The sequence below is a fragment of the Mus musculus genome, chromosome 4, assembly GCF_000001635.26.
Source record: "Mus musculus strain C57BL/6J chromosome 4, GRCm38.p6 C57BL/6J".
NCBI lineage: Eukaryota > Metazoa > Chordata > Mammalia > Rodentia > Muridae > Mus > Mus musculus.
In genome coordinates, this window is record NC_000070.6 from 141,140,629 (window position 1) to 141,154,831 (window position 14,203).

General features: G+C 46.5%; 1 protein-coding gene across 3 annotated transcripts in view; it reads left to right on the forward strand.

Moving 5' to 3' along the window:
• Positions 1 to 7,293: 7,293 nt before the first annotated feature.
• The window catches only part of Fbxo42 (F-box protein 42), a 56,141-nt gene continuing 49,231 nt past the window's right edge, over positions 7,294 to 14,203 (forward strand). The window contains exon 1 of one of the 3 annotated variants that reach the window (NM_172518.3): positions 7,294 to 7,551. The gene's annotated coding sequence lies outside the window, so the exon portion shown is untranslated. The remainder of the gene's footprint in view (positions 7,552 to 14,203) is intronic. The other 2 variants (XM_006538703.4, XM_006538702.4) reach the window with 2 other exon arrangements.

Below are 14,203 nucleotides of genomic sequence, written 5' to 3' on the forward strand. Positions count from 1 at the left end.
CTGGGCTGGAGATATGGCTCAGCAGTTAAGCGCACAGCCTGCTCTTACAGAGGTCCTGAGTTCAAATCCCAGCAACCACATGGCTCCCAACCATCTGTAATGAGATCTGGAGTGTCTGAAGACAGCTACAGTATCAGTATACTTACAGATAAATAAATTAAAACATCTTTAAAAAAAAGAAAGAAAAGAATTAAGGCAGCAGGAAGAAAAGACTCAGACAGCTGAAGATGGTGAGAAGCATGGCATTAGGAAGCAGGCACTGCCTGAGCAGTGCTGGCCCTCGCCTTTAATCCAGCACTCAGGAGGCAGAGGCAGGGGAATCTCTGTGAGTTTACAGAATGAGTTCTAGGACAGCCCCTGTCTCAAAAATTAAACCAAAAGGAAACAAGACAACAACCACCACCCTCCTCCCACACACACCTTATTATACTGAAGAGTCACAACCGGTATCTGACTTCCCTTAAAAATTCTAAGGGGGTCGCCGGGACGCGTTTAATCCCAGCACTTGGGAGGCAGAGGCAGGTGGATTTCTGAGTCGCCTGGTCTACAGAGTGAGTTCCAGGGCAGCCAGGGCTACACAAAGAAACCCTGTCTAATGGGTATGACTGCTGAAGGGTGGGGGGCAGCTGGTGGGGGTGGCTTGCCTGTCTGTCTCACCTCTAATCCTTTCCCCAAACACAGACAACATTTCTGGGACATGTCCCTTATAGTTAGCTCTATCAAAAACATGCTGTTGAGTAAGGCAGCAATGTGGGTGCTATAATCAAGTTAACTGACTTGGAATGTGGTTTTCCCTCATATTTTTAGGGTCCCATTAATCTTAATAAAGTAAGAGTTTCCTGTTGTGACATTTTGCAGTTTGTATTCTTAGTGATCATAATTGCAACCATCTTGGTAAAATGTTACCAGCTTTTTTCTCCTCCTCCGAGATTTCCCAGCATTCTGGATCATTGCCAGGTCCGTTGTCACGGGGCTCTTACCTAGAACCTCCTGCTCTACACCTCTGCCTGCATACTGAAGCCTTTCAAGATGCCAGCCCCAGCCCCACCCCCACCACCTGGCCCCTGGAGGGTTTCACTATGTATCCCAGGCTGTGCTATAATTCACTCTGTAGACTGGGCTAGCCTGACTCCAGCTGACAGGGATCCACCTGTCTCTGTGTGCTGAGCACTGAGATTGAATGTGTGTGCTGCCGTGGTCAGTTGGGATTCCAGTTCATGTAATCAGGCTTCTTGTTGACAGATATCTCACAAGCAGTAAAAAGCCTGTTTGAAACTCAAAGAATTGGACTATTTCCCTATCTTCAAGAACAAAGGATGTCATATTGCCCATCTCTGGTTACTGTATTTGTGAGTCTTCTGTGAATTCATTTTTAAGTGTGTGTGTGTGTGTGTGTGTGTGTGTGTGTGTGTGTGTGTGTGTGTGTAAGCCAGAGATTGCATGACAGGTGTCTTTTTTGATCACTCTCCATATATTGAGGCAGAGTGTCTTACTTGGACCCTGGCCTAGACAATTCAGCTAATTGGGGATGCCTCTCTCCTAACACTCAGGCCTGTTCGAGGGTTCCAGACATGCCCTCAACTGTCATCTATGTGGAGCTGGTGATCCGAACCCCAGTATTCATGCCTACACAGCAAGTGCTTTACCAGGTAGCCAATGAATACATTTTTTGAAGCAAATTCTCTTGTGTCTTGGAAACAGTGATGTCAATGAAACTCTCTTACACCAACTATAATGGCCAACATTTCCGAGGAATGGGCATGTTTTCAGCCTTGTAGTTACAGAGTGCGGCCAGCAGAGGGAGACAGTTTCTTATAATTCCTCTGTGGTAGACACCCCTAAAGGCAGGACGATCTTTTAGCTGTGACTTTTTCCAAGAGATTCAGGAGGACATAAATCTTGAGGATAATTTGACGATGCTGCAAAAATAATAACTTCTGTTCCACTTAAGTGGGCAACCAAGAAGCCAGCAATCCCTTGAGACCCGGGGCAAGTCCTTTCTTCGCTTGGACGGTTTCCTTCTCTACAAGAGGAGAGCATGGGACAGAAAAACTTCACTGCTAAGACTGCAGGGCAGTTTTGTTTTCCAAGGGGAAACCCCAAGAGCTGAGATCATGGCATGATTCACATATTGGCAGAGACCCTAAAACTTGTGCTTCTGTTTCTGGCGAAATGTCGTTAGCCATGGTTCATGCTTGGCTTTTATGTTAGGAAGTCACTTTCAAACCAGGTGTGGTAGGAATGCAAGCACAAAGACCGTAGTCAGACTGTCCTTGGCACAAGGACACGTAGGCAGTCAAAAGTTGAGCAGTGGGCACATGAAGCCATCTATACACACACATACAAAACAAAACTAAACAAACGAACAAAAACCTTAAATGCTAGGCTGTGTGTAGTTTTCTCTTACTTTTTCTTTCTCTTTAAGCAAAAGAAAAGATGCCAGGTAGAGCTGGTGCATGCCTTTAATCCCAGCACTCAGGAGGCAGAGGAAGGCTGATATTTGTGAGTTTGAGGCCAGCTTGGTCTACATAGTGAGTTCCAGGACAGCCAGGGCGACACATACCCTGTTTCAACAAACAAAACAAAAATGCTGATACTGAGTCATTTAAAATGTATACATTTCCCCATCTCTTCTCACCTGTAAATCTCTGAAAAGATGTCAGGGGGGTTAACAGAAGTTGATTTGGTGTGACCAAAAATATCTGAGGGGCTAGTAGGTTAATTTTTAGAAAAATATTTACTTACTTTATGTATGTGAGTGCTCTATCTGCATATACACCTGCGTCAGATTATATTACAGATGGTTGCGAATTGAACTCAGGACCTCTGGAAGAACAACCAATGCTGCTTTTTCTCCAGCCACCTGGTTTGTTTTCCTTTCTTTTCGTCTCTTTCCTTCCTTTTTTTTTTCTTTTTTCTTTTTTTGATATTGGGTTTCTCTTTGTAGCCCTGGCTGTCCTAGAACTCACTCTAAAGACCAGGCTGGCCTCAACTCACAGAGATGCCACGTGCCTCTGACTCCTGAGTGTTGGGATTAAACATGTGTGCAGATTTGAGGATTCTAGGCAGACTCTGTACCACTGAAACATGTCCTCAACTCCAATTTCCGTTTTATTATACTTCCTGTTGTGCCTTTGAATGCTGCACTATGTGCATATATTACCTAAGCTAAATAACTAAAACCATAAAATGCTCCTGTAATTATTTGGACAGACTCTTTTCTTAAAGCACGTTTGAACTTACTGGACGGGTCTGAGCACCATCTTTCATCCCGGTCTCAGCCCTTGCCTCTAGCCCTGGTCCCCATTATCTGTCCCAGTCTACGTGTGGCCGAGAGACAAATCTGAGCCATTATCGTATATTCTCTCCACTGTGAGAGATGAGAGTCAATTTCCCTCCTGATGGTCTAGGTCGAACGTAACCAAGCCTCCTGCTTGTCAGAACTCTTGCCGAGTTCAAGAGCCTGGGCTTTGAAGTGACAAGACCATGTGGGCTTGAACCCTGCCTGTTTTGGGGAGCTTTAACCTGGAGAAGACTGTTTCTCCATTTGTACAATGAGCACAATGGTGGCACCTGGGTACCAGTGTTAGGTACCTAATAAAATGAGCACTGAGTGAGGCGGGGGAGAGGGCTCGTTGGGAACATGCTTACAATACAAAAGCATGAGACCTCAGTTCAAACAGACAGAACCTACCTCAATCTGGGCATCGTGGCATCTGCTGTCTGTAACGGTACCTGTGATCGCAGTGTGCCTACAGTGAGACAGAAGCATCCCTGGATGCTTATGGGCCAGGGAGCCGGCAATGCTCCGAAGGGAACAAAGAAGCCCTGTCTCAACGAGGTGGGAGGAAAGGACAGACAGCTGCAGTTGTCCTCTGATTTCTACATACATGCCATGGCATGCACACACAAGCAAACGCACACACACACCCTCTCATGCACATTGTAAAAATAAAAAAAAAAAACCCGTGAACTGTGATTAGTAATAAATAATTCGCTTTAATAACTTTTCTATGTATTGCAGTTAATACGAACACATATTTATTGTCTTTCTTGTACAGGCTCTTTATGTATCAGGGACCTTGTTAACTTTACCTAAGTCACAAGCTGGTGAGATGGCTCAGTAGGTAAGGGCACTGGCTGCCAATCCTGACCACCTCAGTTTGCTCCCTTGGAAGGAGACAGCCAACTGCTATGTATGGGTTGTCCTCTGACTTCCATCCACTCCCTCATACACTTTCAGAAATATAGGTTAAAATCTTTATATATATGCATATATAAAATCTGTAATCCCAGCTCTTGGGAGGTTGAAGCAGCCTGGTCTACATAGGAAGTATAACCTGTTCTACAGCATAAGAATTCTCTCAAAAACCCTCCAGATGGGCTGGGTATGATGGCAAATACCTTTGATCCCAGTACATGGGAGGTAGACGTTGAGTACATCTCTGTGAGTTGGAGGCCAGCCTAGTCTACAAAGAGAGCTCCAGGCAAATTAGGACTTCACTGTGAGACTCTATCTCAAACAGAAAACCACAAACAGACAGATATGGCACGCCCTCTGGTGCATAGTAGCTGTTCACTAAACATGCATCCGCACTCTGGTGCATAGCAGGCGTTCACTAAACATGCATCCGCACTCTGGTGCATAGTAGGCGTTCACTAAACATGCATCCGCACTCTGGTGCATAGTAGGCGTTCACTAAACATGCATCCGCACTCTGGTGCATAGTAGGCGTTCACTAAACATGCATCCGCACTCTGGTGCATAGTAGGCGTTCACTAAACATGCATCCGCACTCTGGTGCATAGTAGGCGTTCACTAAACATGCATCCGCACTCTGGTGCATAGTAGGCGTTCACTAAACATGCATCCGCACTCTGGTGCATAGTAGGTGTTCACTAAACATGCATCTGCACTCTGGTGCATAGTAGGTGTTCACTAAACATGCATCCGCTGAATCCCCTCTTAGTTCTCAAATTCCCAGTTCATTCTTTTTTTTTTTTAATTATTATTTATTTATTTATTTTGGTTTTTCGAGACAGGGTTTCTCTGTATAGCCCTGGCTGTCTTGGAACTCACTCTGTAGACCAGGCTGGCCTCGAACTCAGAAATCCGCCTGCCTCTGCCTCCCTAGTGCTGGGATTAAAGGCGTGCACCACCACGCCCGGCTCCAGTTCATTCTTTTATTCAACATATATTCAGTGAGTCTCCGCTGGGTACTAGTCTATATATGATGGATATTAATGATAAAGCTTTTCGTCAAAGCAACAAAACTCCCGCCTATCTTTGAGCTAAGGGTAAAATGGTTCTGTATTTGAACTCTAACATGACCTAGCAATTCTCCCCACCTGTACCCCAAGTCAGCGCTTCTTTGTGGAAGAGCTCTGGTTGTCCTGGAACTTACTCTGTACACCTGGCTGGCCTCAAACCCAGAGATTCACCTGTCTCTGCCTTCTGAGTGCTGTCATTAAAGGTGTGTGCCACCATAGGCCAGTAGCAGCCTTGTTTTAATATATATACATATATATATTTAGATTTTGTTTTTATCTATGCTTGAGTGTGTGTGTGCTGTGTGGGTGGGTGCCCAAAGAGGTCAAATAGGGTGTCAGACCCCCTGGAGCTGGTATTAGACAGTTGTGAGTAGCTTGTAGGTGCTGGCACATGAATGTAGGTCTTCTAGAGAGGGGTAAGCAGATTCTCTTTTTTTTTGTTTTTCTAGACAGGGTTTCTCTGTGTAGCCCTGGCTGTCCTGGAACTCACTCTGTAGACCAGGCTGGCCTCGTACTCAGAAATCCACCTGCCTCTGCCTCCCAAGTGCTGGGATTAAAGGCATGCACCACCATGCCTGACGGTAAACAGATTCTTATTGCTGGGCTATCTCAACCTAGCGTGAGTTCTTAGAACATGTTATAACTTAGATTACAGGGCTGGAGAGACGGTCAAGACATGTACTGCTCTTGCAGGACCACCCAGGTTCAATCCCTAGCACCCACATGGCGGTGGTAGGGTCACAACTGCCTATAATTCCAGTTCCAGGGGATCTGACACCCTCTACTAGCCTCTAAGGGCACCCACACACGTGGTGCACAAGATATGCTCAGGCACACGCAATATTTACTGTATGTATGTTCACAAGTGTCATTGTTTGAGAATGAAGATCAGGGTGGAAACTGTGGGAGTTGGCATTGGTTTTCTCCCTCCATCATGTAGGTTCTAGGCATTGAACTCGGGTCTTCAAGCTTGGGGGAAGCACCCTTACCTGCTGAGCCATTTTGCAAGCCAAGACTTCTTTCTCTTTTTCTTTGAGACAGGGTCTCATTATGTAGACCATGCTGGCCTTGAACTCAGAAATCTACTTACCTCTGCTTCCCAAGTGCTGGGATTAATAGTCAACCACCATGCCAGGGCAATGGAATTTCTTAGTTTCTCACTTACTGCGTGCCAGAGTTTTTTCTAATGTTTATATGAGGAACATAAATGTTTTTTTTAGATTGAGGTTCCTCAAAGTAGATTCAAACTCCTGGATCAAGCAATTCTCGCCCTTAAACCTCCTGCATAACTGGACTTAAAGGAGTGTCACCAAGCCTCGTGGTACTTTTGACCTAGTACCACGTCTCACGGGCTATACAAGCCTAGGTCTACTTTATCCCAGGGCTATTCGCTTGATGTCTCAGAATGCTCCAATTGCACAAGAGCTTGAGCTCTCTATGTCTGGCATTTCCTTAAACCACATCTGCAGGGATGGGTTCTAGAAGGTTCTCACCTACACACAGCTTTCTTGAAGTGAGACTCTTTTGTGGGAGCGGGACCCCACTCCTCGGTGATGGCCACACTGGGAAGCACAGAGAAACACACAGGCTTGTTTCCTCCCAGGCTCCGCTCTACACCGGGAGTTTTGAGACTGGGTTTCCTCTTTTTTTTTTTTTTTTTTAAAGTTGGTAGCAACATAGCTGCTGCTACAGTTTCCAGAGGCTCCAACGCCGGGAGCTTCCTCTCCCTGGGGATATCTAAAAGGCACTTCCGTTCCCCATTGCCCTTTCTCTACGCTCAACCCGTGGGTACCTGGGGGCACAAGTGCCTTAATCTAAGTCTGCACTATCAAACAATCGGAAAAACAGCTCAGATACCAGCGCTCAGCCGCGCCGATCCTGATAAGAGTCCTAGAAAGCTCCGCGCCCTCGGCCCTTCTCAATATGGCGCCGCCCAGCGGCCGCCGCGCGGAAGGCCGGTCACGCTGACGTGTGTGCGCGCGCGCGCGCTTCCTCCGCGCCCCGCCTCAGCGCATGCGCACTGCGCGCTGTCGTCTCCCGGTCTGAGCAGCAGCGGCGGTGGCATCAGGGACGGCGGCGGCGGCGGTGGTAGCCGCGGCGGCGTTTGAGTGGAGGAAGATGGCGGCTCCGGGCGACCCCGGGTTCCGCCAGCGGTGAAGATCCCCCGAGCACAGCAAGCACCGGCCTGAGGCAGAGCGGCTGTGCTCTGGCCCCGGCCCTGGCTCCTTCGCCACCGTCGCCGGAGACGCGAAACCGAGAGCGCGGAGCGGTCTGGGCCAGGTGAGGCCTCTCCCGGTGCGGGGCCGCGGCCAGGCGCCGACGCCTCTTGCGCTTCATGCCCGGGGACCCCGGGGCACCCCGAGTCCGGCGCGGGCCCCGTGTCCTGCGCGGGCGTGGGTCTTGGCGGGCCTGGGGTCTTGCTGTCGTCATCCTCGGCTTCCCAGGCTAAGGTGGGGACGTGCGCCCCTTTGCAGCCAGCTCTCGGGATGGGCGCAGACCTGTGCCCTCTCCTCAGCAGGGTGGTCCGGGTCCTCCTCCAGGCCGGGAAAGGATGCGCGGTCAGGGGGTGGAGAATGGCTTTCGGGGTGTCATGGAGCCTCACCCCGCCCCCTGAAACCCTGAAGTCCTCGGTGAAGAGCGGGAGCCCGCTTGCTGCCCTCCTGAATTGGGGCTGCGGCGAGGGGGCCGGCGGGCGTCTCAGAAGCTGCAGCTGCCCAAGAGATGATTTTTTTGGGGAATCGGCTGACGAAATAAAACACAAGCAGTTCCTTCCCTGACCCCTAGCCGTCTGAGTGTTCTCTTAGTGGGAACTGCAGCTCTCCTGGCTGGAGACAGCAGTCCACGTTGTGACTGAAGAAGGCTTGCCCCGGTGAGAATTGTCCGTGGAGGGTGGCAACGAGTTTGTAAATCAAGAAAACCACAATTAGGTGAGAGAGCCTGGTAGCTTCAGCTGAGAAAACTTGAGATGCTGGAGTTGGTTGGAAACCTTTGGAATAAGCCGGTTGCTTTGTCTGTTGGATCCTCGGAGTTTTAGTAGGAAAAGCCATGTTTCGTTTCTCAGTTGCCAAAGCGTTTGGACTTTACAGTGGCAGCGTTCCGATGGATCTAAGATACAGAACCAGACAGACACATTACTGGGTTTCACTTGCCGGAGGCAACACTCGATTATTTTTGTTATTTATTTATTTTTCTCGGAACTTTTTTGTTGTTGTTTAAGTGGTAGTAATTGAGAGTCTTTAGTTTCATTTCTTTAGGGTAGAGAAGATGTTTGATGCCGGGTGGCCTTTTCATGGAGCAAGAATGGCTTCACATGGATTTGTGCTGTTGTGAATTGTCGGGGCCATCTCTTTTGCTTGGACACACCAAACGTCTTTTGTAACACATCGGGTTTTGCTTGTGTTTAAGAATGATGACATCATGGATTTAAAGGGACAAGGATAAATTGGCGAAGAGATACCATCACTTAGAATTCAGTCTGTAGCTCTTAAGCTGGACAGGGATGCCCCTTGTGTCATATTTCTGACAGAGAGTATTCAATTGTCTAGTCTGGTCGGGTGTCCTTTCTGTTGCATGATAATCAGTTTATATCCCGTAGCTGTTTGCTTAAGAAATAAGCCCAATTTACTATAGCATTCATTCTACATTGAACCGTGAGAGCTTTATGTATGCACTTCCCCTTAGTGACAAGTATTAAGTTAAGATGGCAATTAGTTCATTTAATATTAGCTAGCTCTTTGACCATTTTTCCCTTTCTTAAATCCGTTTTCTTTTTTATAGAAGTGTGTAGATCTCCTTAGTATCTTAACTAAAGATGTATGTTGAGCCAGGAGTAGGGACTCAGAGGGCCACTCTGCCTATTATTTTGCTAATAGAGGATTGTGGAATCAGTGGTGGTTTGACATCATGTCATGTCTCTCCCCCCCTACCCCCCCCATCTGTCTCACCGCTGTACTACAGCATCAGGTTTTGGTGGAATGCTGGGACATCATTCACTGCACAGCATTTCGGCTTGTTTCCTTACGTGTCTCAGGTGCAACATGAGAAAGCTCAGGAAAACTGCAAAGGATGGCATGTTTGTTTGTTTGGTTTTAGAGTTACCTTTTTTAGTTTACATTTATGGGTACCTTTGCCAGCATGCCCCTGTATTCCCATTTGCATGCCTAGTGCCTGTATCCATCCCCTGGGAACAGGAGTTACAGACAGTTGTGAGCTGCCATGTGGGTGCTGGGAATTGGACCCAGGTCGTCTAGAGGAAGAGACAGTTTAACTATCTGTCCAGCCCCTGCATTCTTTTTCTTTTAAACACTTATTATTTAAAAAATTGTGTGTGTGTGTGTATGTGTGTGTGTGTGTATGGGGGAGGGGAGGAGAAGGACAGTAGAGAGGAAAAAAATGTCCATGTGTTAGCAGAGGCATCAGATCCCCTGGAGCTGGGGAGTGCCATTTAGTTTGGGTGTTAGGAGAGCAAACTGAATCCTCTGTAAGATCAGAAGGCACTTTTAGCCACTGAGCCATCTCTCCAATCCTAGGATGCTTCTTCAACATTTTATTTATATTTTTGATTTTTTTTTTTTTTTTTTTGAGCAGAGCTTCTCTGTATAGCCTTGACTGCTCTGGAATTCACTCTGTAGACCAGGCTGGCCTTGAACTCAAAGATTTGCCTGCCTTTGTCTCCTGAGTGCCACATATTACAGGTGTGTGCCACCACTGCCCAGCTCCTAGGGTGCTTCTTAGTGTCGAATATCATTTTATGTAGCTGTGTGATGGCTGCCTTCTGTAAAGACCTGGCAAAGGAAAGACTGGCAAAGCCTGGGGTTATAAGCATGCTGAAGTCTCCAGGGAAGCTGTTTAGAGATGAGCTGAGTGACTGTGTTTTCAGGGCATTTTAGTTAGTGAGTTAACAATTCTTAATAAAACCCAAACTCCTTGGTTCAATAATACCGATTCCCACTTTACAAGGTAATTATGTAGATGAAAAGAGATAAGGTTTGTGAAAGTGCTCTCAAAGTGCACACTCTGAAATATGTAAAATAGGTGGTCACAGCAGGGCAGGCCATTGATTCCAGCACTCAGGAGGCAGAGGCAGGCAGATCTCTGTGTGTTTGAGGCCAGCCTGGTCTACATAGTGAGTTCCAGGATAACCAGGGCTTCATAATGAGACTATTATGAAAAAAACTAAACAAAACCCAAACCCAAAAACCAAAACAGTACAAGAGAAATAGAAGGCTATATTTTCAGTAAAATATCTATTAAAAGGTCCTCTATGTGTTGGGCACTGAGGAAGGAGGTACTGATGATTTCCAAGGACAGCTTTTTTTATCTAAAAATTGTTTGAGTCTGGTTGGAAAGCCAGACAAGAAAATCAGTGTGCTTATGGTAGTATAGTAAGTGTGCTCTTCCAACTAGGGGAGAGAAGGGAGGTTCTCAGAGCTTCGCCTAGTCTGTTAGTCATTCCTTTCTTTCTTTTCTTTTCTTTTTTATTATTATATATAAGTACACTGCAGCTACCTTCAGACACACCAGAAGAGGGCGTCAGATCTCATTACAGATGGTTGTGAGCCACCATCTGTAGTTTCTGGGATTTGAACTCAGGACCTTTGGAAGAGCAGTCAGTGCTCTTAACCACTGAGCCATCTCTCCAACCCAGTCATTTCTTTCCTTCATTTATTTATTTTTTATTTTATTTATTTATTTATTTATTTATTTATTTATTTATTTATTTATTTATTTATTTATTTTGAGATAGGATCTCACTACATAGCCCTGGTTGTCTTGGAACTCACTCTGTAGACCAGGCTGGCCTTGAACTCACAGAGATCCGGGATTAAAGGCATGTGCCCCCACCACCAGGCTTGTTTATTTATTTATAGATTTATTTTATGTGTATGGATGTTTTTCCTGCATGTATGTGTATTGAGCATGTGCTTCTTGGTGCCCTCAAGAGTTTAGAAGAGGACATGGAACCCTTCCCCCTACACACACACACACACACACACACACACACACACACACACACACACACACACACACACACTTGGAGTGGAGAATCCAGCTGTTGTTTATTTCTTTCTTGTGTCAGTAAGTAGCTTTTGCTAGTCCGGGGCCTCCCCATCCTCCTCCTGCCTTCCCTAGGGCTGGGATTCTAGGTGTGCATTGCCACGAATGGCTTAGGAATACTTAAAGTCTTTGTCCTGAGTTCTTTCCCCTTTTATTCATTCATCGTCATGATGCTTCCTACACAGCATGCATGCCCCAGTTATAGTTTCTGAACTGTCAACGATCTAGCAGCCTAGGGAGAGTCTGTCTGAGCGAGTCACAGGTGCAGGCAGCAAGCATCCACATTAGTGAACGTTTTGCCGATTCTGAATGAGGCAATTTCTGAGTGACACTTTAAAAAAATTTTTTTTTTGGACAAACTAGCACATGAAGCATTGTGTTTTAGTTGTGGCTTCAGAGATAGTGGTGGTAGTGGTGGTGATGGTGGTGGTGGTGATGGTGGTGGTATGTGCCAGGGATCCAGCCCTGGCCTTGCAAACACTGAGCTATATGCCCAGCCCTGTTTTGTGCTTTTAATTTTTTTCTTTAAGTGTGTATGGGTCCTTTGCCTATATGTATATTTGTGCTATGTGTATGTTTGTGAGCCCGGTGCCCATGGAGGCCGGAAGGCAGCATTGGATCCTGTGAAACTGGGGTTACAGAGGTTTTGAGCAGCCATGTGGTTGCTGGGAACCCATCTCACGTGTTGTGGTCCTGAGCCATCTCTGCAACCCTCTTTCTTTCCCCATTTGTTTGCTTGTTTGGTTTTGTCCTGAGACAAGTTCAGTGGATTCCGAGATGGCCTGGAACTTGTTATCTGTCTTCCTGCCTCCCGCTCTCCAGGCTTGGGATTAGATTCGTGCACTGTGCCCGGCACTGTATAATTTTCACAGGCCTTGAATTTACTGTGTAACAGAAGATGACTGGGGACGTGTGATCCTGTTGTCTCTCCCTTCCTGGTGCCAGGACCACAGGCCTGTGAGTGCCACCAAGCCTGGTGTACGTGCTGAGCATCCAGGTGTGCGCTGTGTGTGCACACTCATTGCGTGCTCCGCCAGCTGAGCCACACACCCAGCCACTCGTCAACCTGCACTGTGACAGTTGTTACATGAAGGAGGTGACCTATTTATAAATTATTTTAAAAGCACCCAGAATTGAGCGCATAATACATGTTATTTCTGAAATTGTTCCTGTGACAGTGCAAATCTTAGAAATTATGACCTAGTGGAATTCCTGTTGCTTGAAATTTTCATTTCCTTACTGATTTATGTAATTAGAAGGCAGATTCGCTGTGAATTCTGGATGTGCTTGTATTACATTTTTATTTTTAATTTGTAAAAAAAAATCTTTTCATTTTTCTCAATGTTACTCTATGTTTTGCTTCAGAAAGTGGAAGTATTGTGTGGTACTTTGGGGTGTTGGGGTTTTGTGTGTGTGTGTGGTTTTTTTTTTTTTTTTTTTTTTTTGGAGACAGGGTTTCTCTGTGTAGCCCTGGCTGTCCTGGAACTCACTTTGTAGACCAGGCTGGCCTCAAACTTAGAAATCCACCTGCCTCTGCCTCCCGAGTGCTGGGATCAAAGGCGTGCGCCACCACCGCCCGGCATAAAGTTTCTTTTAAAGTCTTTTTAGAAGCTCTCTTTCTCTCTTTCTCTCTCTCTCTCTCTCTCTCTCTCTCTCTCTCTCTCTCTCTCTCTCTCTCTCTCTGTGTGTGTGCGTGTGCGTGTGCGTGTGCGTGTGTGTGTATGTCTGAGTCTGATGGAACCTGGAATTCACAAATTGGCTAGACTGGCTGGAGCCAGCCTCAGCGATCCATCCACTTGCTGAGCCCTGGGACTGCAGTCACATGCTGCTCTGCCCTCATTTTTGTGTGGGTGGTGGTCTGAATTCAGGTCTTCAAGCTTACATAAATAACACTTTCCCACTGAGCATCTCCTGAGCCTTAATTGTGCTAAGGTTTAATTTGGACATTTCCAGAGGTAGGCTATACCTGGCATGTACACTTAAGATGTTAATAGATAACATCATTTTGAGATTTTTAACAACTTTTGGGTGAACCTGGAAAATGCTGTGCTGTGAGAGATAAGCCTAACGTGTAAGAGAAAATACTGTATGAATCCATTCAAAGTGACTGTCAGATCCCATCAACAAGCAGACAGTAGAATGGGGTAGCCGCCACGTGAGAATAGTATCCCGAAGTTGGGGCGGGGAGAATGGAGAATGGGACTGTACAGTTGATGAATGTGGTGGACTGTCTGTTTGAGATGGGTACCGTGCACAGTGAGTGAGGACTTAATGCCTCCAAACTGTGTACTTCAGAATGGTAGCCAGCGGTATAGTCCATTACAAGAAAGTTTAAAAGGGGTAGAGGAGGTGAGACTGAAGAAATGGCTCAGCAATGAAGAGACTTGCTAGGCTGAGTCCTTCCACCCAAACAGTGGCTAAGAGCACATTGATTCACATAAATAATGAATCCAAGAAAGGTTTTAACCAGAGGTGAGGCTATAGCTCAGTGATACGGTGTTTGTTTAGCACACACAAGGCCTAGCTGAGCTTAATCCTCAGCCCCCTAGCCCTTCCTCCCACCCCAAATAATAAAGCAAAGAACATGTCGGGGCTGGAGAGGTGCTCAGTAGTTAAGAGCTCTTGCAGAGGCCTGGGGTTCAGCTTATATGGAGCAGCTCACAACCACCTGTCACTCCAGCTTCTGTCCTCTGACATCCTCAGGCACCTACCTACCTGCACTTAGTCCTACACAAACACAGAAGTAAAAACAAATCTTTTAATAAATGTCATGCTAGTGGCCTTGGGTTTAAAGAACAAGGGATTGGGGGTTGTTTGTCATTTACTATGTAGCCCAGGCCTGAAATGTTTTTTTTGGAGACAGGGTCTCACTATG